Here is a 22,770-nt window from a genome sequence, read left to right as displayed (position 1 = left end):
TTCTTTTGTGGTTAGGTTGATGCTGAGAGGGCAAACGGCTTCTGTCGATCTGTAACGCAAGGGAGAGATGTAGTCTGTAGAACTGCATGGCCCATACTAAAATAATAGCAATTACTCCTAATTTATTTTCGAACAAAGCAACAGCAATTAAAATATGCATACTTTTAAAACAAAATGAATGTAAAACTATTCCAACTATCGTTCTCATTAGCAAATATGAATTACAGTGTAGGCATTTCCAGGCAGGCGTCATTACATATCTGAAGAACATCTCCAGCTCCTCCGTGAACTCTGGCAGAATCTTTGTTTTCGGCCATAATTGCCCCAAAACCAGACACTATTCGGGTATCCAGCCAACGGATTCAGATCAGAATGGTTAATGCATATCCTTGAAACGCAAGACGGGCCTATAACATTCATCTCTGATGTTTATAACTTACCAACTTCTTGCGATCGGCTGTGCAGAGGTTTTTAATCCGTGCCACCACCACCAGGGATGCAGAGCTCGTAGGTACCAACACTAACACACTTGATTATCACAAATCATTGCGTTGCTCGTTTCAAAAATCACACACAAATTCCGATTTCAGTCCAAGAAGTGTTCACAGATAGCGCATAAACGAATAACACACGCGCACTAGGAATGAGTAGGATTTTGATGGCTTTTCTCCCTTTACTCTAGATATCCAAAGCTTTCACTACCTTACGCTCAGGCGAGAAACGGGAACTGGCCAGCAGAGCTCGCGATATGTCGGTGCTCACTTGTCGTTGCATACTGCCAACAACGAAATATTTAAACCTGTTTTAAATTTTATATTTCCGGCGCACAGTGAGACAGCGAAGTCTTTTTAAGAAAAGACATACAAAACCTTTTGTTACCCAATTGATCTGATTCTGTTTCGACCGAAATATCATATGGAAAATACCACAGGAATTAGAATTGATGTTGTCAGCTATGGCTTCCCGGCGTGCAGTGTAAGATTTTCTACAGAAAACAATTCCATAGGCTGAGGTTTGACAACACATCAGATTAATGTAACGGTAGTTAAGAAGGTTGTTGTTACTGTAAAGAGTGTTATAGAAACACATACAAATAGGTTAATAATCGCCGGAGAAATTGACTTCAAAGAACGCTTCTCTCGTAAGTAAGATGTGACTGCATGCTATTCGATGTAAGCGTTCAAACCAGTGCACGTTCCTTTGATGTGTATCGGTTGTGATAAGGACAAGTGAAAGGTGCTGAGGTGCCATTAATACTATTGTCCAATAGTATAATGTAATACTTTCGTTTTCCTTGTAGCGTCTGGTGGTCGATGCCAATTAAGCATTGCTAAACATATTATGACAGTTCGCCACGTAACGCCGACAAATTAGTACTTACGTAGGCAATTTGTATCACGTATTTAATCTGACCCTTTCATCTGCGTTATCGTGTTGCAAGAAATGTGATATAGAGATATTTTAATGTTCTTAAATGTAGTTGTGCAGTGTTTGAGGATGACGACCGAAGTTTTGTGCTGGCATTACTTCAGGTGAGTTCTCCAGGAGGTGAACTTCCTATTACCCTGCCGGCAGCACTGAAGGTCGGTAACAAGTTGACGTTTCGAAATCCTGCAAGAAGTGAAAGTGCAGCAGCTCTTTGCTGCTGTGTAATTACTTCGTTGCAGAACACCTGACGAAATAGCGGTGCGGTGTTAGGAGTGCGGGCGCTGTCAACACTGTACTTCATCAATAGCGCATCTTTCACGAAGAGTCAGATACATTATTGACGATTCTTTTGTGAAATTGAATTTATACGCGTATGTAATATTTTGTATCCTTTTCCAAAAAACAGTAAATGTCATCTACATCTCGTGTTTTATATAATATTTATTATTAATTTTGCGAACAGATTAATGCCATGGAGTAGTAGCAGACGTAGAGCAAATATGATTTCAGTTTGTTTGAAGTTAATTTTATTCTCTGTTAGAGTCTTCTTTCCTCTCTGGATGTGGGGGCAACGATTTTTGTGGCAGAATACCTCACTGCTGTCTGTGACAAACTAAGGCTGAGTGATGGATAGTCTAAATAATTTCTCTGTTTAGTATTAGACCTATATTTATGCAAATTACCTTTTTTTCAAATTACAGTTGATTGATGATGACAGACATGATAATTAAGTAAATGTACTGTTTTGCTATTGTATGTATAACCAACTGTTAGGAGTGGTCTACAAGATGTTGGGGCTGCACACAATTCATTCTCCTTACGCATTCCATACTCCTGTGCAAGAAACACTTACACCCTCAGTGAAGAGTCTTCCCAGATTGACACTAAACCACATTACTGAGTGAAAATAGAAAAAGTAAGCCATTTTTTTTACATTTTCCTTTCCAAATCAAGCTTTATGTTTGATGCAGTAGTTACAGAACTTAGATATCGGAGAAGGTCTATAATATGTCTTCCAGTTAAGGTTCTTCCCAGTATAAATCTGTACGTATTTACAATGGTCTGTCATTTTTTAATTTACCCACGTGCACTATTTCCAATAGTGTTGCCAGGCCAAGAGCAGAACTGCATATATTGTGTTTTATCTATGAATACTGTATCGCCTATGATAGTTCGGTTAAGAGTTGACAAAGCTAACAAATATGAATGCAAGATGGAACTTGTGGTAACACATTGATCTGTAGTGTAGCTTGATGTCTACATTCATGCCATATTTAAGACACTTTTTGTTGTAAAAACTGGCACTGCAAGGTAAATTCAGAAGATGTATATTAAATAGTGGACATGTCCTTGAATATATTCTCATGCAAAATGTCTACATATGTTGTCATATGAAAAAAAGTAATTTGGTTCCACATGAACTTTCACTAAAGTTAAATATCTTGTCACCTTTTGGGTTGAAGGAAAAATCATATGCTGACTGACTATTATAATATAGAATGTTTTCTTGGATTTACATTGAGTATGTATCAAGGAGAAATAGTAGGAGCCTGATTTTAGTGATACTGATGTTGCACCATCGGAACCAAAGATAATAAATAGGTGAAAGTATACAATTTTTTCCTGTAGTAATGTATTTGTGAATGAAACTGTTTGAAAATGAGGAGCAGATTTTTGATTCACCTATTTTTCAAATGATAGATGTAGGCACTGTTTTAAGGTATTTTTCCCCCCAATCAGTTCACACTGGTGTTACGAAAGCATACACACACAAACCATAGATACAATATATTTATTTTATGTAGTAAGTGCTTTCTTCTAAGTGATAAGTTACTCATAAATATTATGCTACTAATCAGTGATAATGTGTGAAATGAGTTAACCTAATCTTTCCAGTTTTTTCATTACTGTAGTTATAGCAGAAGCTGCTCATCCTCAGGTTGGAAATCAGCCCTCAAAAATCTGGCACATTAATTCGAAATACATTTGCTGCTGCGAATATCTCGGCATCATCTGTGCGGCACAGATGTACAACTGTGCTCGCATGCCGGACTGACCCGAACTTCCATCTCTCCCACTGTCTGCATCCCGTATGTATGATATTGTGCCCACCTTGGCATATAATATTTGCTTGCACGTCTGAAAGAACAGACATGAATGGTGATCAGCAGCCTTCTGGATTTCCAGACGAATGTAGAGGACTGTGCTATGGGATGTAGACAGTGTGACATGTGGAAGTTTGGGTTGGCCTGTGAGGCGTGCATAGGTAGGCAAAGAGGTTAAGGCTAACACTCGTGATAAGTGGGAAATCCGGGTTCGAGTCCTGGTCCGGGACAGATTTTGAGGTGTCACTAATAGGTGGTGTATCTGTACCTAACATAGGTTATGCCATGATATTTGCAGTTACCAGATTTATTTCACAGTAATGTCCAATGGCTCTCAGTCGTCATTAATGTCTGTTCATCCAGACAGCCAACTGAACGTTAATCTGAATTCATTGAGTCTTGAAACATTACTGTGCATATCATTGAAGTTATGCTGAACTTAACTGTATTACTTGAAAAGTTTTGGTCAGTTTGTTTTCAGATAAGCAACAATATTTCTGCTACCTGTGTGAATTGAATTGAACTGAATTGAATTTTATTACAGTAAAGGTAGATAGCTGGTTAAACATTGTGAGACATTCATTCTGATTTCTTGTTGTGCTGATGTAATTTACTTCTTTAAATTACCTGATGTATTGTCAGGGCTGGCTAGAAAACATTTTTCGAAACAAGCAACATTTAATTTTGACACTCCCGCCTCCATTTTTCCATACACACGATACATCATTTGACACCCTGTCCCCCTTTCCCCTTTCTCTCCCTGCCACATAAATTAGTTGCTGTTCCTTAGGCTCTAAATCTAGGGAGCAAATTATTATACACTCCATGTACAAAGTTAGTGCTAGGGGCACCTCTGCCATCCCTCTCGGCTCGGTGGCCCGAGCAGCCCCTCGTGTCACCGGCTCTGTTAACTGTAGCATTCTCCATCCTTTTCTTTAGCTAATGTGCCTCACGCGTCATAAAAGAGTCTGTTTCCTTGCAGAATGTTAACTTTCACATAGTGAAATGAAATGATTGTATGGCATTTATTGGCTGGGATATCCCCTTCGGGGTTCAGCCGCCGTATTGCAAGTTTTTTTTAGTTGACACCACTTCAGTGACTTGTGTGTCAGTGATGATGAAAACGATGATGGACACATGACACCCAGTCCCCTGCCGGAATCGAACCCGGCCCCCCTTGCGTGGTAGGCTGTAATGCTACCCCTGTGCTACGGAGGTGGACTAGCTTTCACGTAATGTAGTATCGTGCTCAAAGTTTTGAAACAAAATATTGAGGCTGAAGTTACAGGTACTTTGGTCATTTGAGAAATTTATTTTGTTGCTAATGAATTTGCAAATAGACATCTACATCTTTACTCTGCAGACTTTTGTATAATTCTCAGTAGAGGATGCTTCTTCTCTTACATCTTATAAGGTCTGCTCCTCGTTCCACTCAAGTATGTGTGCGCTGTAATTAACCTCGTCGTGTCTTCAGTCCCTGTACAAGTGTGACATGGGGGAGGAGGGAGGGCCATATTATGAGTGGCAGTCAGATAAAAACCGAACACCCACGACAGTGGCACCGTGGAATAGTTCTGTGAAAAAGTAATTACCACACGTGTTAAGACATTTACCCCAGGAGATGAGACAATCAATTCCTGTTTTGTAGAACACGGCTGGCTGCCAATGTATCCACAACTGCACCCGCTCTTGCGCTTCCTCATCTGACTGAAACCGATGTCCGTGTATGTCTTTCTCTGTCACCAAAGGAGTTCTAATCACGTGGTTAAAGATACGAGCTGTACAGAGGATGTTACGGTGTTTCCCGACAAAATAACTGAAGTGTAGTGTTCGTCCAGTCTGCAGTGTGAGACCGGGTGCTCTCGCACAACAGTGCAATTACCTCAGAAAGCTTGAGGGCAGAGGGCAAAGCCGATAGTGGAAATATACTGCATCTCCCCTGCCAGTGAAATCCAGAGCTGTTCACGCGTACTCCGGTAAGGTCACGATGACCTCCTTTGACTTGCGGGGGGCCCTCTCACTTGGCGAGTTTCACAGTCAGTTTACAGCACTGTGAAGACAACTTGCAGAAAATGCGATGCCTGTGGAGTCGAAATGCCCAGGAATGCTGTCGGGCCAAATCGTCTTGTTACACGAAATCGCCCACCCCCACACTGCCGAAGAGAGTGCGTCGGCGATTTGGTTGGGAAACACTGCAGCATGTTCTGTACAGTGTGGATCTTTCACCATGTGATTTTCACACCGTTGGCAACCTGAAGACATATGTGTGGACGTCTGTCTAAGTAGGACGCGAATGTGCAGGAGTGAGTGCAATTGTGGATCTGTCGGCGGCCGACGGTGTTCTGCGGAACGGGAATTGATTGTCTCGTCTCCCCGTGGGATAAATATTGTAACGTGTGTGGTGATTACCATTGAACGGATCCATTCCTTGGTCCAGTTGTGACAGTGTTTGATTTTCATTTGACTGCCCTTTCGCATATCCCCAGATTTCTTACTTAATACTGGTTCTTCAGACATTGTGAGTAGGCTTTCGTGGGATATTAAAAATCTATCTTCAGAAGCCTGCCAGTTAAAGTTTTATCGGCATTTCACTGACGCAGTCCTGTGGGTCAAACAAACCTGTGATCATTCTTGTTGCCCTTTTCTGGATATGTTCAGTATACCATGTTAGTTCTGTTTTCGTATAGGTCCCACACACTTGAGCAGTAATCTAGGATGGGTCGAATAAGCGTTTAATTAGCTCTCTCTTTTATGCACTGAGTACATTTTCCCAGTATCTTGCCAATGGTATTACAGCGTATTTCCTTACGAGACACTAGACAACTACCTTGGTTGTGAGAAAAAGCATGGCATATTGATGTGAGTTACTGTTGCATCATCCTAAATCAGGCAGAGACCTTGTAAGATGTTAATCTGTCAATTCTAAATTGCTGATAACATTATATTACTGATTGTTAAGCTATACCTGTGTACAACTGAGTAAATGCAATTTGTGTTTTACCATACACATTTCACATCAGTTTATTGGAGTATTTTAACTGGTGTGGAGCAATCACTTTCATCTTACATATCCTACCATAGTTCTCTTAAGCTGCAAACAGTTCTTGGGCCAGGTACTACGTTGCTAACTTATGTGTTTATCCATCTTCTAACATTGAGCAAATAATTGATGTCATCATGCTTTGAACAAAGTGCAGAGCATATCTGCATGATAAGATGTGTATACTATGAATATATTGATATAAATATATCCAACATAAGTAATGACCATGAAATGTAAATGCATAGTACAGTATCAGACCATAAAAACAAAGAAAACACATTAATAGTGTTAACTATTGGTAGTGTGTAAAATAATTTTATCCTTACACAGGGTGTTTCACAAATTCTGCTACCATCTTCTAGGGTTTGTAGAAGGGCTTAAAGTTTTGGTAAGGAACCCACGTCCAGAAATGTACTGTTTCAATGTAAATTAAGTCGAAGAATGGATCACTTTCAAATCTCCTGCACAAATCATATTGGAGGAACCTCCTTAGTATACAGTCACTGTAAAGGAACTTCTAAATAGACAGAAATTACTGCATAATAAGTGTAAGACAAAGTGTATGACTGTAGATAGATGCTTAATGAAACACACATGGCTGTCAAAGAGCAATGTGTGATGCCTTCAATGACTACCGTAGCAGAATATTTTCCAATCATCTTTCACAAAATCCAAAGAATTTCTGGTCATATGTAAAGGCTGTAGTGGCACCAAAGTTAGTGTGCACTCTCTAGCAAATGAGACAGTAACTGAACTTGAGGTTAGCAAACCAAAAGCTGAGAAGCTTAACTCTGTTTTCAAATATTCCTTTACAAAAGAAAATCCAAGAGAACTGTTCATCCTCATGCCACTGAAAAAATGAATGAAATAAGTATTAGTGTCAGTGGTGTTGAGAAACAGCTGAAATCATTAAAATCAAACAAATCTCTAGCATCCGATAGAATCCCAGTCAGATTCTGTACTGAATTTGTGGCTGAGTTAGCCCCCCTTCTAACTATATCTATTGTAGATCTCTCGAACGAAAAACTGTGCCCAGTTCCTGGAAAAAAGCACATGTCACAGCCGTCTACAAGAAGGGTTGCAGAAGTGATCCACAAAAGTGCTACCCAATATCCTTGACATAGATTGGTTGCAGAATCTTAGAACATATTCTGAGCTTAAACATTATGAGGTATCTTGAACAGAATGACCTCCTGAATGCCAACTAACATGGAGTCAGAAAACATCTATCATGTGGAACTTGTCTGACATGACGTACTGAAAGCTTTGGCTCAAGGCAACCAGATAGATGCAGTATTTCTTGAATTCCGAAAAGCATTTGACTCATTACTGCACCTACCCTTAGTGTCAAAAGTACAATCATATGGGGGTATCGAGTGAAATTTGTGACTGTATTGAGGACTTTCTGGTAGGGAGGACACAGCGTGTTATCTTGGGTGAAGAGGCATTGTCAGATGTAGAAGTAACTTCGGGTGTGCCCCAGGGAAGTGCGTTGAGATCTTTGCTGTTCATGTTGTATATTGATGATCTTGGAGACAATATCAATAGTAGCATCAGGCTTTTTGCACGTGATGCAGTTATCTATAATGAACTACTATCTGAAAGAAGCTGCAGAAGTATTCAGTCAGGTCTTGATAAGATTGGTGGAAAGATTGGAAACTTGCATTAAATGTTCAGAGGTGTAAAATTGTGCATTTCCCAAAATGAAAAAAGTTAGTATCATATGTCTGTAATTTCAATGAGTCACTGCTGGAATTGAGCAAGTCGTACAAATAACCTATCGAAATCCCTTGAACAAATAAATTCTGCCCTGTAGTTTAAAGAAAGTACAGGTTACACTCTTCTACAAAAATGGTAGTAGAAGCAATCAGCAGAATTACCGCCCAATAGCCTGGACATCGATTTGTTGTAGAATCTTATGACATATTAGGAGCTCAAACATAATGACATAACACGAACAGGATGACCTCCTCAATGCCAATGAGCACGGATTTCAAAAACATTGATCATATGAAACCAAACTTGCACTTTTCGCATGTGACATACTAAAATCTTTGGAGCAAGGCAATCACCTAAATGCAGTATTTCTTGATTTCTGAAAAGCACTTGACTCACTACCTAAGTTATTGTCAAAAGTACGATCATATGGGGCATCAAGTGAAATTAGTGACTGGATTAGGACTTTTTGGTAAGGAAGACACAGCATGTTATCTTGGGTGAAGTCATTGTCAGATGTAGAAGTAACTTTGGGTGTGCTCCAGGGAAGTGGTTGGCTGTTCATGTTGGATGTTAATGACCTTGCAAACCCTGACCTGCAGTTCTGGGTGACTTTCCAGAAATCACCCCTTTTCGTAGACCTCTCCAGTCCTTTTCCTTCACCCCTCTTCCTTCCCCTTCAGCTCTTCTGCTTGAAGGAGCCACTGGCTCTGAAAGCTTGCCTAGTTATAACCTTTTATGTGTATGTTCTGCCGCTGCTTGGTGAGTAGATTTCTTATGCATCCAATTAAATTTTTTAGACCGTGTGAACAGTAACATCGGGCTTTTTTCGGGTGATGCAGTTAATCATAATGAAGTACTATCTAAAAGAAGCTGCATAAATATTCAGTCACATCTCTATAAGATTTCAAAGTGATGCAGAGATTGACAACTTGCTTTAATTGTTAAGAAATATAAAATTGTGTACTACAAACAACAAAATAAGTAGTATCCTATACCTATAATATCAATTAGTGACTTTTGGAATTGGCCAACTCATACAAATACCTGGGTGTAATGCTTTGTAGGGATATGAAATGGAGTGCACATATAGGCTCAGTAGTTGGTAAAGCAGGTGGTAGGCTTGGGTTTACTAGTAGAATACCGGGGAAGTGCAATCAGTCTACAAATGAAATTGCTTACAAAGCACTCTTGCGACCGTTTCTAGAATCTTGTTCAAGTGTGTGCGACCTTTACCAAATGGGTCAAACGGGGGATTTTGAAAGTATACAGAGAAGGACAGCACAAATGGTCACAGGTGTGTTTAATCTGTGGGAGAGTGTCACAGAGATACTGAAAGAACTGAATTGGAAGAATCTTGAAGATAGATGTAAAGTGTATTAACAAAGTTTCAAGAACTGGCTTTAAATGATGACTCCAGAAATAGTCAAACAATGGAAAATCCAGGATGGAATGTAACAATACCAGAGAAAGTTGCTACTCCACTATATAGGGGAGATGCTGAGTCGCGTTAGGCACAACAAAAAGTTTCACAAAATTAAAGCTTTCGGCCATTAAGGCCTTTGTCAGCAGTACACACACACACACACACACACACACACACACACACACACACACACACAGAAACGCAACTTGCACACACATCTGCAGTCTCAGAGAGCTGAAACTGCACTGCGAACAGCAGCACTAGTGCATGATGGGAGTGGTGACTGGGTGGGGGTAAGGAGGAGGCTGGGGCGGGGAGGGGGAGGGATAGTATGGTGGGGGTGGCAGACAGTGAAGTGTTGCAGTTTAGACGGAGGGCAGGAGAGAAGCTGCGGATGGGGGAGGGGGTAAGTAGCGGATAGGAGAGAAGTAAAAATAAAAGGAATTAAAAGACTGGGTGTGGCGGTGAAAAGACGGCTGTGTAGTGCTGGAATGGGAACAGGGAGGGGGCTGGATGGGTAAGGACAGTGACTAATGAAGGTCGAGGCCAGGAGGGTTACGGAAATGTAGGATGTATTGCGGGGAAAGTTCCCACCTGCGCAATTCAGAAAAGCTGGTGTTGGTGGGAAGGATCTGTACACCACAGGCTGTGAAGCAGTCATTGAGGTGAGGGGTACCGTGTTTGGCAGCGTGTTCCGCAACAGGGTGGTCCTCTTGTTTCTCGGCCACAGTTTGTCAGTAGTCATTCGTGCAGACAGACAACTTGTTGGTTGTCATGCCTACATAGATTGCAGCTCAGTGGTTGCAGCTTAGCTTGTAAGGCACATGACTGGTTTCACAGGTAGCCCTGCCTTTGATGTGGTAGGTAATGTTAGTGACCGGACTGGAGTAGGTGGTGGTAAGAGGGTGTATGGGACAGGTCTTGCATCTAGGTCTATTACAGGGGTATGAGCCGTGAGGTAAGGAATTGGGAGGACGGATTGTGTAAGGATGGACGAGTATATTGTGTAGATTCGGTGGACGGCGGAATACCACGGTAGGAGGGGTGGGAAGGATGGTGTGCATGACACTTCTCATTTCAGGGCACGACGAGAGGTAATCCAAACCCTGGCGGAGAATGTAATTCATTTGCTCCGGTCCCGGACGGTACAGATTTACGAGGGGACTTTGGGAGGTGGTGGGAGACTGGAAAGATAAGGCACGGGAGATTTGTTTTTGTACAAGGATGGGAGGATAATTACGGTCAGTGAAGGCTTCAGTGAGACCCTCGGTATATTTAGAGAGCGACTGCTCGTCACTGCAGGTGCGACAACCACTGGTGGCTAGGCTGTACGGAAGGGACTTCTTGGTATGGAACGGGTGGCAGCTGTCGAAGTGGAGATATTGCTGGTGGGTAGTAGGTTTGATATGGTCGGAGGTACTGATGTAGCCATCTCTGAGGTGGAGGTCAACATCTAGGAAGGTGGCTTGTTGGGTTGAGGAGGACCAAGTGAAGCAAATGGGGGAGAAGTTGTTGAGGTTCTGGAGGAATGTGAATAAGGTGTCCTCACCTTCAATCCTGATAGCAAAGATATCATCAGTGAATCTGAACCAGGTGAGGGGTTTAGGATTCTGGGTTTTTAGGAAGGATTCCTCTAGATGGCCCATGAAAAGGTTAGCAGGGGATGGTGCCACAAATAGATTAGAATCCCCTACATATTGCTCGTATAGGGATTGTGAGGATAGAGGCATTCAAACAATCATTCCTCCTGTGTTCTATACATGAATATAACAGGAAGAAACCTAATAAATGGAACAGTGGGACGAACCCTCTGCCACACACTTCATGGTGGTTTGTAGAATGTAGATTTAGGTGTAGATATAGATATAAGGAAGCATCCTGCATCGCGTCAGTCCGTCACGTACGATTTTAATTCGACTACAACAGCAGCTCAGAGAGACTGGTACATTCACTACTAGGATGTTGGACCGATGCACACGAGGATTTGTGACCGTGTGTTGTGTGGAAGCGTGGATCGCTGATACACATTGTACAATGAGCAGCAGGGTTACTGCTTTGAGCAGCTCGTGTAGAGCACTCAACTCAGAGCACATTGTCTCTGCTATTTTCCAATAACAAAATACCGACAGCCCTTATTTTGGTTTTATTTGTTAGGCAACCAATTTCGGCATTACATTATGCCATCTTCAGGTCTGCATATATTGAGTAACCCTCCTGTTAGAAACCAGGCCTGAAGATGGTGTAGTGCTGAAACTGGTTGCCTAACAAATAAAACCAAAATAAAGGGTATCGGTATTTTATTATTGGAAATCGACCAGCTGAAGTCCCGCATTCCGGGCATAGGATGGAAGTTACATTTACTGCTATTTTCATACTGTCTTAAGTGGGAGGTCTTAAAGTGATCTGATTTTACTACCAAATGGATCATTTCTGAACATATTCTCGTTATGTTTATAAGTACCCTCTACAACTCATAGAAGTCTGTAATAGGAATTGTGAAATAATTTGCATAACTAATAATTTTTGAAATCACAACTGGAACAATAACGATCTTTTACTGTAATTTAACAAAAACGAGCAGTGTAGATAGCAAATGGTGTTTATTTTTCTGGTAACAGATTTCAGTCATAAGAAGACAATATTCAGACCAATATATAACTCCATTGTTGATGTGTGGAGCTGATGCTTGGATTGGTTGTGCATGCTAAGAGGCACCTGTTACCTGTCGTCAGCTACTCTCTCCGGGGGTGGGGAGAAGACGGAAACCCATTACTAGAAAAATAAACACAGTTTGCAATCTAAATAATTTGTTTTTGTTAAAACTGCATAACTGTTCTGTGTCTTCTTTTAAGTTTTGTAAATGGGATGTCAGCCGTGATTGTCACGGTTGTGTATAGATTGTCGCTGTTTGTCCACATAATGTGTTTCCTCTGTATGCACCAAACGACTAAGTGTATCAGTGGGTGTAAGAGTCATCACTTCTAGTGTTTTAAAAAATATGATCTGCTCAGTTCATGTTTCCTCACTCTAAACGTTGCTGCTGTGCGTCGCCCCACCTTTTGAAGTGTGCACGACTGTAAGTTTGATTAACGAGTAAGTGCCAGATTTGCATAGAGGTAAAAGTGAAGAGATCCAGTTGAGGTACTGTCATTGCCATTGTTGCACAGACTGTAAAACTAAATAACTGCTTATATGCAAATAGACTAACTGAACTTTGATAAAACACAATACAGCCGACTCTGTACTGCAAAATGTCTAACCACACTACTGAAAATAATGCACAAATGCAAATAATTAAATGAAACAGAATATTCTGAACACTTAACATGTTTGTATTGATAAGACTCTGAATTTGAATTCTCGTGCTACTGAAGCTTCCTGGCAGATTAAAACTGTGACCGAGACTCGAACTCGGGACCTTTGCCTTTCGTGGGCAAGTGCTCTACCGTCTGAGCTACCGAAGCACGGCTCACGCCCCGTCCTCACAGCTTCACTTCTGCCAGTACCTCGTCTCTGGAAACATCCCCCAGGCTGTGGCTAAGCCACGTCTCCGCAGTATCCTTTCTTTCAGGAGTGCTAGTTCTGCAAGGTTCGCAGAAGAACTTCTGTAAAGTTTGGAAGGTAGGAGACGAGATACTGACAGAAGTAAAGCTGTGAGACCGTGCGTGAGTCGTGCTTCAGTAGCTCAGATGGTAGAGCACTTGCCCGCGAAAGGCAAAGGTCCCGAGTTCGAGTCTCGGTCGGGCACACAGTTTTAATCTGCCAGGAAGTTTCATATCAGCGCACACTCTGCTGCAGAGTGAAAATCTCATTGTGGACTCATGGTACTGATCTTATTAAAGATCTAAGCTCTGCAACTTGTGCATTACGGATATTATTGAAATATAAATTTTGAGGTGAGTATGTCAAAAGGTTGACTTAGTTTTCATAATTTCATTCACTAATGTCTCACAGAATCCGAATCCGGGATGAATCGCCACTGAGGAAAAACTTGCTCGTGGGTCAGAAGCTTGAAATCGGGGTGATGTGTGGTGTCCGCTGTAGAACCTCTTGTAGTCAGCTCATTAAACGACTGGGCGTACTGGCAACAGCGTCACAGGATATCTACTTCATTATTGAGTTTGTTGTCAACGGTCAGTTAGGTTCTTAACATTCATAAACATAATCACTCGTGATGTGGTACAGAAAAGTGAAGTATTCAGCCATAAAAAAACATGCAGAAGGCAGGCCCACGTAACCTATACAGTCTAGGATTTCGCCAGTTTATTGTCGGTGCAGAGCGAGGCTTCCCGGCCGACGTGCTCCACGAGTAGACATGGAGTACACTGCTGGGAGCAGTGAGTAGTGTGTGTCCAGAGCCCAGGGAAGGGGGAGACTGTGTAATTCTCAGGCTAATTGATTTTGGAACCACAAGTGTGTCACTGTTACAAATTAAACTAAACTAAAAACACAAAGTAGGTACATATTTCTCATATTTCTTAATCAGACATCAGAGATGTACTGAGTTTTAGTCAACTCTCCCACTTTTGATTTTCTCGGTCTTTCTGCCTGTCAAGAGATTGATGGTCTGGATCTTAGGTGCAATATGCAGTTTAGGCTCCTGTGTCAGAGTTTCTTAAATGTGTGTTATCTTTCCTCATTGTTGAAAACAGTTGTTCACAGATGTAGGGTAAATGCAACATTGGTATCGAGCCTGCAGCTGTCTCGTGTGCTCGGAAAAATATTGATGCTGAAGGAAGTACCTGTAGAAATCTCTCTCTATTGATTTTATCGTGATATGCCGCATCTCATTACAAGCAGTTACTTCAGGCTGCAGATCAATGTGAATGTCATCAGTGTTTGCTGAATATGGAGAATAAAGCGGATAAAAATGACTGTGTAGTGCTGTCACATTGTTTAATTGAAACTGTAAATTTCTGTAAACTAGGTGGATAGCATTTGAAATCTGTTAGTAACAGAGACCTTCGGTGGTGACAATTTTGGAACATGAACTGGATTTCCTTTATCAGTCTCATTCTTCCCGAAGAGATTTTTCATTGTGAATGCTTGTACGCAGCTGACGGATTGCGTTTTCAACAGACCATAACCCGGAGGGTTGCTCAACTTTAACAAAGATGCTGTAACTTAGCAAACGAGAAAGACACAATAAAAAACACACAAACACACACACAAATTTCAAGCTTTCGCATTAATTTGAACCCAACAATTATGTTACCAGTGCTCTCGTATCTTATTACTGTGCGAACTACACCCATTACACTTTCCAAAGTGACACTCTTTGCTCGTACATTCTCCTGCTGAGTCGTGCAGAGAACGCCTAGGGTTTCACCGGGTACTGGAAGCTTTTTTCATTTTCCGATTCATTTGCGTTAAAAGTCTTCATTTATTTACAGTGGGACTGGCCCCCTGCCTCTAGATACAGAAACAAATAAATTCCACGATGAACCTGTATTTTCTGCAGTCTTCTTTAACACTGCTAAGAGTGTCCTTCACTGCTGTCGATAAATGGCAGTTCATCTCGACCTCAGGTTCACTGGGTACTTATCTGAAAATTATCGCCGGCTGTGCCGTAACGAATTCTTCACAAAAATGTACGACCGGTCTGAGTGTGTCATCAGCTGTATCACGTACACAGTGCACAATTGCCGTGATTGATACCGGTGCCTTGCAAAACCGAAGACTTGTCCCACTGCAGATTGAGACCTGGAAGACATTGCCAGCGGTGCACAGCACTAAATAGCCACTGCTGCTCAGACGGCCCTCCCCCACTCCACAGGTGGTGCCCCTCCCGTGCCATCTCGACAGCGGTGAGTGCGCGCCTTACCTCCCACTCCCCACCACGTCGCAACTGCTCCGCTCACAAACGGGATCCTGAGCAGGTGCGAGTGCTCGGGCTTAAAATCTGAGAGTGCTAACTCCAGGTTTAGAGTAATAAGACTGTATCACAAATAGGACAGAAATACATTAGATATTGCATTTTCAAAATTTTTAAATAAAAGACATCTTCAACTTTTGTAGTCCTGTCTTCCTCAGTTGCGTGTAATATTACGGTATCAATATAATAGAGGGAAACATTCCACGTGGGAAAAATTATATATAAAAACAAAGATGAGGTGACTTACCGAACGAAAGCGCTGGCAGGTCGATAGACACACAAACATACACACAAAATTCAAGCTTTCGCAACAAACTGTTGCCTCATCAGGAAAGAGGGAAGGAGAGGGAAAGACGAAAGGAAGTGGGTTTTAAGGGAGAGGGTAAGGAGTCATTCCAATCCCGGGAGCGGAAAGACTTACCTTAGGGGGAAAAAAGGACAGGTATACACTCGCACACACGCACATATCCATCCACACATACAGACACAAGCAGACATATTTAAAGACAAAGAGTTTGGGCAGAGATGTCAGTCGAGGCAGAAGTGTAGAGGCAAAGAAGTTGTTGAAAGACAGGTGAGGTATGAGTGGCGGCAACTTGAAATTAGCGGATATTGAGGCCTGGCGGATGACGAGAAGAGAGGATATACTGAAGGGCAAGTCTCCGGAGTTCGGATAGGTTGGTGTTGGTGGGAAGTATCGTACGCCAACCTATTCATGGGTTGCTTAGAGGAAGCCTTCTTGGTTACCCAAGTCTGCCAACCCAAAGTTTGGTACAAATTTATTGATGACATCTTCATGATCTGGACTCACAGTGAAGAAGAACTCCAGAATTTCCTCTGCAGCCTCAACTCCTTTGGTTCCATCAGATTCACCTGGTCCTACTCCAAATCCCATGCCACTTTCCTTGACGTGGACCTCCACCTGTCCAATGGCCAACTTCACACGTCCGTCCACATCAAACCCACCAACAAGCAACAGTACCTCCATTACGACAGCTGCCACCCATTCCACATCAAACGGTCCCTTCCCTACAGCCTAGGTCTTCGTGGCAAACAAATCTGCTCCAGTCCGGAATCCCTGAACCATTACACCAACAACCTGACAACAGCTTTTGCATCCCGCAACTACCCTCCCGACCTGGTACAGAAGCAAATAACCAGAGCCACTTCCTCATCCCCCCCGAACCCAGAATCCCCCACAGAAGAACCACAAAAGTGCCCCACTTGTGACAGGATACTTTCCGGGACTGGACCAGACTCTGAATGTGGCTCTCCAGCAGGGATATGACTTCCTCAAATCCTGCCCTGAAATGAGATCCATCCTTCATGAAATCCTCCCCACTCCGCCAAGAGTGTCTTTCCGCTGTCCACCTAACCTTCGTAACCTGTTAGTTCATCCCTATGAAATCCCCAAACCACCTTCCCTACCCTCTGGCTCCTATCCTTGTAACCGCCCCCGATGCAAAACCTGTCCCGTGCACCCTCCCACCACCACCTACTCCAGTCCTGTAACCCGGAAGGTGTACACGATCAAAGGCAGAGCCACGTGTGAAAGCACCCACGTGATTTACCAACTGACCTGCCTACACTGTGAAGCTTTCTATGTGGGAATGACCAGCAACAAACTGTCCATTCGCATGAATGGACACAGGCAGACAGTGTTTGTCGGTAATGAGGATCACCCTGTGGCTAAACATGCCTCGGTGCCTGGCCAGCACATCTTGGCACAGTGTTACACCGTCCGGGTTATCTGGATACTTCCCACCAACACCAACCTATCCGAACTCCGGAGATGGGAACTTGCCCTTCAATATATCCTCTCTTCCCATTACCCACCAGGCCTCAATCTCCGCTAATTTCAAGTTGCCGCCACTCATACCTCACCTGTCTTTCAACAACTTCTTTGCCTCTACACTTCTGCCTCGACTGACATCTCTGCCCAAACTCTTTGTCTTTAAATATGTCTGCTTGTGTCTGTATGTGTGGATGGATATGTGTGTGTGTGCGAGTGTATACCCGTCCTTTTGTCCCCCTAAGGTAAGTCTTTCCGTTCCCAGGATTGGAATGACTCCTTACCCTCTCCCTTAATACCCACATCATTTCGTCTTTTCCTCTCCTTCCCTCTTTCCTGATGAAGCAACCGTTTGTTGCGAAAGCTTGAATTTTGTGTGTTTGTTTGTGTGTCTATCTACCTGCCAGCACTTTAGTTTGGTAAGTCACATTGTCTTTCTTTTTAGATATATTTACTACTTCTAATTTACTGGAGCTAGCTAGTGCCATAAATAGCCCCACAGGTATTATGTTATTCTTTTTTGCGATCAGGCCCAACAGACCAATTGTTGCTATAAGCTCCCTTCTCCGTCGTCTTCTGTCGGCCGCTGCCTTCTGTCCACACCTATCGCCGAATGTCACAGTCTTCGTGGAGGCTGTCCGTGCACTTTTCCCCTGTCTTTCCATCGGTCTCCTGCCTGTGGGGATGAAATCGGGACACTTCTGTTGTCACCTCTTGTCTTGCATCGCTGCTACCTGCCCGGTCCACTGTAGTCTCTTGTATCTGACGAATCCCGGTATATTGGCATCTCGGTACTGTTCGTCTAGCTTGTGGCCGTGTCTGATCCTCCGTTCACTTGTGCTTGCATCTTACACCGCACTGTAGATTTCCCACAGCCCTTTTTTCCCAAATACGGGAAGCTTATGGCAGTCCCGCTTTCAGCTACTCCACATCTCACTGCCGTACAGTACCACAGGTTGGATCGAGGTTTATTTTGCCCAGTCGTGAACTGTCTCGAGAGACATCCGAATGGAAATGGCTGTGTCGGGCTGTAGCAGGAACGGTTTCCTGCCTGGATTCTGCCTTATGTCTCTGCTCTGTATGATGAGTTCTCTGTGAAAACTGCCCCCAGGTATTTAAATTTGCAAACTTATCTCGTAGAACCGGCCTGTCACTCGTGGCGACTGTTCGGTATCTCGACCTCGTCGACGAGTCGTAACGACTACTCTGACTCGGCTTCGTTTGTGAGTAGCCCAAATTTGCTGGCAGCCATCTCCGGTGCCCTGGTTGTCTGTTTTAATTCCTCTCCTGAGCTGCCGATTGAGAAAATATCATCTGCTTAGGTATGCCAGGTTCTCCACTTTGAGGTTCTTTTTAAAAGTTTCGAGTATGATTTTCTCGAGGACAAAATCGAACAGGTTAGGAGGTAAACTATCGTCTTGCGTGAGACTTGTCACAATTTCCAAGTCACCGGTTACTCGATTTTTCCGTCTTCATCCTTCTGCATTTTTCACTCGGGGAAACCTTTATCGGGTTGACGAGTTGCTGTGGCATCCCGCACTTTCTTAAACAACGGAACAGGCTCTTGCAGTGTAGACAGTCATAAGCGCCTCTGTGAATTCTACAAACAGAATGTGTAGTTCTTTATCGTGTTCTCTCAGTTTTTCAGCAAACTGTCTGAGAACGAGCTGTCGACCGCCTCGGTCGAAAACCTCCCCGATAATTCGCCGACCGATGATTGTACAAAAGGTTGAGTTCTTTGTATAAGGGCAGGATCTCGTAGGTTACATCTTGTGGACTGGATAGATTAGAGCCATTTTCCATTCCGTTAGTAGTTTTTCTTTGGTTCAGATGAATTGTACCAGCTGGTGTGTTCTGCAAGTTCCTCACCTCCTGCCTGCATCATAGTGACCTGTGGTCCATCTTCACCTGGGCTCTTATTCTTCTTAAGCCATTTAATTTGCATTTCAATCTCATGTGGTGTGGGTGGGGAGGTAGATGTGGTTAGAGACCAGAATTCAAACAGTACTTCAGGTTCATCACAATCAAGAATCTGATTAAATACTCCTTACATCTTTTGACAATTTCACTATTGCTAGATAGGATTTTACCATCTGAGTGTTCGACAAACTTCTGTCTGGTCTGGTGCCCTTTAGAAAAATGCTTCACCTTTTGGAACATTTCTCTGGTCTCGTTTCCCCTAAAGTCTGCTTCTGCCTCAACGACAATGTCTTTAACGTACTTCCTCTTTGCCCTTCTCAGAGTTGCTCTTGCCCTTCTCAGAGTTGCTCTTGCCCTTCTCAGAGTTGCTCGTGTAGTTCTTTGAACCTCCTCAGTTCGTGCTTTACCCTGCACCAGGTCTGTCCCCTGCAGCCACTTTCTCCTGGCTTTCCTGTATGGGTTCCAAAGCATTGGCGCATTCCTGTCTGAACCAGATCTTCTTAGCAACTGGGTCTCTCTTGACCATTTCCTTTGCTGTGTGTCACTGAGCTCCGGATGCCTGTCCATATTTGTTCAGGGTCTTCACAACCGTCTTGTTCACCGAGTGCTTTGAAACGGTTGTTAAGTTGCATCTTTTTGTTGTGGGTTGTCAGGAGAGCCAGCACCGTTATGAGAGGAAGCCGAAAGGCACGCGTTTTAGCTCACGCAGGCTGGCGTGAGGTCTGGAACAGGACAAGGGAATTAGACTTTAGCAAAAAAGGACGTACCTGTGGAATACTTAACTTTAATCCATAATTGGTGAACATCGGTCTGACGGTACATGCATCACAGGATAAATAGCAAATGATAATGGCGCCTTGCTAGGTCGTAGCAAATGACGTAGCTGAAGGCTATGCTAACTATCGTCTCGGCAAATGAGAGCGTAATTTGTCAGTGAACCATCGCTAGCAAAGTCGGCTGTACAACTGGGGCGAGTGCTAGGGAGTCTCTCTAGACCTGCTGTGTGGTGGCGCTCGGTCTGCAATCACTGACAGTGGCGACACGCGGGTCCGACGTATACTAACGGACCGCGGCCGATTTAAAGGCTACCACCTAGCAAGTGTGGTGTCTGGCGGTGACACCATACTTTTAGCCTTTCATCGTGGTATCTGACAGCCTTCTGTGGATTGTCCCTGATCCTTCCTGCACTCTATACTTTTAATGAGTCTTGGACCAGAAACAGGTCACCCCTACACTGGGCACCACACGCTGTCTTAATGTCTGATACCCAACTTTTGGTTCTCTTATCTGCGGAGATGGGGTCTGTGTGGTTTAGTGTCCTCCCATCTGGAGACACCCAGGTTGTTTTACATATGTTCTTGCACTGTAAGTTGGTACTGGAAGGGAACAGACTTCTCAGTGTGGCAGAGCTAATGAACCTCCCGCTATTATCATTGATTTGCTCTGCCTTGGAATACTTTTTCCTTCCCAATTTTAGCATTCGTATCACTGATGAGTATGCTCAAGTGTCTGGCTGGAGTGATATCTGCCACTACTTCATGCTGAGCATACAACTATTATGCTTTGCATTCACTGGTTGCATTCTTGGGTTGACAGGTACAAACACAGAAATGTTAGTGGCTAAGGTGACGTCTTTCACAGCTTCCATAGAAGATTGTATAATTCTCAAACTGAGGTGTCACCCTCACAACTTACAGAGTGCAGAAAGTTGAAATAAGCAGTTCTCATAATATGCAAAGATCAGCACATTCCCCAAACTGGGGAGCTATCAAGAATGGGGTTCCACAAGAGTCAGTCTTGGGTCCTTTGTTGTTCTTAATATTAATGACTTGCCATTCTATATTCATGAAGAGGCAAAGTTAGTTCTCTTTGCTGATGATACAAGTATAGTAATCACACCTGACAAACAAGAATTAACTGATGAAATTGTCAATACTGTCTTTCAGAAAATTACTAAGTGGTTCCTTGTAAACGGACTCTCACTGAATTTTGATACGACACAGTACATACAGTTCCGTACAGTAAATGGTATGATGCCATTAATAAATATAGACCTTAATCAGAAGCATATAGCTAAGGTAGAATATTCAAAAATTTTAGGTGTGTCCATTCATGAGAGATTAAATTGGAAGAAACACATTGATGATCTGCTGACACTTTTGAGTTCAGCTACTTATGCAATAAGGGTCATTGCAAATTTTGGTGATAAACACCTTAGTAAATTAGCGTACTATGCCTATTTTCACTCATTGCTTGCATATGGCATCATATTTTGGGGTAATTAATCACTGAGGAATAAAGTATTTATTGCACAAAAGCGTGTAATCAGAATAATAGCTGGAGTCCACCCAAGATCATCCTGCAGACATTTATTTAAGGATCTAGGGATATTCACAGTAGCTTCTCAGTATATATACACTCTTATGAAATTTGTTATTAACAACCAAACCCAATTCAGAAGTAATAGCAGTGTGCATAACTACAATACTAGGAGAAAGGATGATCCTCACTATTCAAGATGAAATCTAACTTTGGCACAGAAAGGGGTGAATTATACTGCCACTAAAGTCTTTGGTCACTTACCAAATAGTATCAAAAGTCTGACAGATAACCAACAAGTATTTAAGAAGAAATTAAAAGAATTTCTGAATGACAACTCCTTCTACTCCATAGAGGAATTTTTAGATATAAATTAAATAAAAAAAAAAAATAAAAAAGTTGTTATATTAACTTAATTATGTTTTTAAATTAACTTGATTATGTCATGTATTGGAAAATTTGACTCGTCCCACATCATTAAGAAATATTGTATTCATCATCCATGGAACTAGTATTAATCTAATCTAATCTAACAGGGTTGCTGGCTTTTCTGTAGGTGTGGGCCCCTGTAGCCTCTTGTGTATAACTTTTCCCTTTGTTAGCCGGTAAGTCACAGGTGAGGTTAATTTCTCAGCCCTCCAACACAGTCAGCTGACAGACCCAGCTTCCCTCTAGGGTTGGTTATCCAGGGGTTTATCAGCGGACACCTCATGCAGGTTTGTGTATTGAGTTGGAGTGGAGAGGCTATGAAAATCTTGTTCAGTGAATCGTTAAGTTACCGATGCTGCTGTTCTGCATCGACATGTCACGCTCCCTTTTTTCCGGATCTCCTGCTGGTCTGGAGACAACCCCTGGTTGATTCCAAGGACCTATGAGCAAATATGTACATATTTTAGTTAAAAATCGTTTCAGTTTATCCATAAAAAGATTCCATCATATGGCAGCCTCAGGAGTTGTCTTGTAGCAGCAAGGTGGGCTGTCATCTGTCGCACTTTTGTTATTCAATATCGTACGATGATCATATCTGGTTGATGTATTGTAATGATAAATATGCCTTTATGCTGTTTTCTGTATTCTCTTTTACATACTTAATTATCATATATATATATATATATATAGAGAGAGAGAGAGAGAGAGAGAGAGGGA

The 22,770-nt window shown here is 42.6% G+C and overlaps 1 protein-coding gene across 1 annotated transcript in view; it reads left to right on the top strand.

Moving 5' to 3' along the window:
- Nucleotides 1–981: 981 nt before the first annotated feature.
- Nucleotides 982–22,770, top strand: part of LOC124720212 (Golgi integral membrane protein 4-like) — a 140,723-nt gene continuing 118,934 nt past the window's right edge. Inside the window, exon 1 of the mRNA XM_047245535.1 lies at nt 982–1,141. The gene's annotated coding sequence lies outside the window, so the exon portion shown is untranslated. The remainder of the gene's footprint in view (nt 1,142–22,770) is intronic.

Source organism: Schistocerca piceifrons, chromosome 11 (genome assembly GCF_021461385.2).
Source record: "Schistocerca piceifrons isolate TAMUIC-IGC-003096 chromosome 11, iqSchPice1.1, whole genome shotgun sequence".
In the NCBI taxonomy this organism is placed as follows: Eukaryota; Metazoa; Arthropoda; class Insecta; order Orthoptera; family Acrididae; genus Schistocerca; species Schistocerca piceifrons.
This window is presented reverse-complemented; position numbering and strand designations above follow the sequence as displayed.